General features: G+C 48.6%; 1 pseudogene across 1 annotated transcript; it reads left to right on the top strand.

Moving 5' to 3' along the window:
- Positions 1 to 839: 839 nt before the first annotated feature.
- On the top strand, positions 840 to 1,578 carry LOC308639392 (F-box only protein 27-like; annotated as a pseudogene). The gene has a single exon. The product of its transcript is annotated as an F-box only protein 27-like (transcript).
- The last annotated feature ends 207 nt before the right edge of the window (positions 1,579 to 1,785 follow it).

Consider the following 1,785-nt stretch of genomic DNA (forward strand, 5'->3'; position numbering starts at 1 on the left):
CTGTTCTATTGTTCTTCATGTCTGTTTTGTGCCAATACCATGTCATTTTTATTACCATAGCTCTGTGGTATAATTTAAGGTCTGGTATTGTGATGCCACCTCTTCCACTCTGCTTGCTAAGGATTGCTTTAGCTATTCTGGGTCTCTTATTTTTCTAGATGGATTTCATGACTGCTTTTTCTATTTCTATGAGGAATGTCATTGGGATTCTGATTGAAATTGCACTAAATCTGTATAGTGCTTTTGGTAGTATGGTCTTTTTGACAATATTAATTCTGCCTATCCAAGGACAAGGAAGATCTTTCCATCTTCTAAAGTCTTCTTTAATTTCTTTCTTTAGTGTTCTGTAGTTTTCATTGTAGAGGTCTTTCACCCCTTGTTAAGTTGATTTTTTTTTTTGAGGCTATTGTAAATGGGGTGGTTTTCCTCCTTTCCCTTTCAGAGGATTTGTCACTGTTATACAGAAATGCCTTTGATTTATGGGCATTGATTTTGTATCCTTCTATTTTGCTGAGTTCCTTTACTAATTCTAGAAGTTTTCTGGTGGAATTTTTTGGGACTTCTAGGTATAGAATCATATCATTGACAAATAGTGCTAATTTAAGTTCTTCTTTTCCTATACATATCCCTTTAATTTCTTTTGTCTGTCTAATTGCTCTGGCCACTGTTTCAATAACTATGTTGAATAGAAGTGACGAAAGAGGGCATCCCTGTCTTGTTCCATTTTTTAGAGAGAATGCATTCAATTTTTCTCCGTTTAGAATGATATTAGGGCACTGTGCGGCCCACGCAAGGACATCATTAAGCTCCAGGCTGCAGCTGGCTCCAGCTGGGGGACCATGGGCACCTCCACCTCCAGGGGCCGGGCCACCTGGGTCCCCAGGCCAAAGCTGGACCTCAGGAGGCACTGGACCTGAGCCAACTGCCACCCAAGCTGCTCCTGGTGGTGCTGAGCCATGTGCCCCCATGCTGGCTCCTCACCCGCTGCCACCAGGTGTGCTGGGAGTGGCGCACCCTGGTGCATGGCCAGGCCCTGTGGCTACTGATCTTGGCCCAGGACCATGGCACCGCTTGGCCGCGCCCTGCTGTTGTTTGTCTGCAACTGCCTGCCTCCCCAACCCGCTTGCGATGCCAGGCTTTGTCCTCTGGGCCGCTTCTGCGAGCGCAGACCTTTGGGAAGCAACCTCATCTGCAAACCACACGGCCAAGAAAGCCTCCGGAAATGGATGGTGCAGCACAGTGGAGATGGCCGCGTGGTGGGAAAAAAAACCAAGAAAACCGTGCGGGGGGGGGGGGGGGGGGGGAGCCCGACATGACAGTGGCTGTATGTATCCACTCCTTGTCCAACTTCTAGACACTGACCAGATCGTCCTAGATAAATTCTCTGCTGTGCCTGACCCCATTAAGCAGTGGAACAACAATATCTGTCTTCAGGTCACCCATGTGTTCTTCAACATCAAGACAGGCGTCCGTTTTGTGTCTTTTGAACACTGGGGGCAGGACACGCAGTTCTGGGCTGGCCACTATGGAGCCCGTGTGACCAACTCCAGTGTGATCATACGTGTCTGTCAGTCCTAGGCAAGGGCTGCCTTTCTTGTGAGAGAGCCTGACCATGCCGTCTAGGTGCTGGGACGTTTGGCTGGGACCCCTCATTAACCAAGTGCTTCTACCTCTCTGGCACAGTGAGAACTACAGGGTTCAGTCAGGGGTCCTTCTGGGCCCTGCATTCAGGTTCTGGAAACCACTGGAAGCATGGTCTTCCATCAGGTCTACCTACGGCTGCTG

The sequence above is a fragment of the Spermophilus citellus genome (genome assembly GCF_964194105.1).
Source record: "Spermophilus citellus genome assembly, chromosome: X".
Taxonomy (NCBI): Eukaryota; Metazoa; Chordata; class Mammalia; order Rodentia; family Sciuridae; genus Spermophilus; species Spermophilus citellus.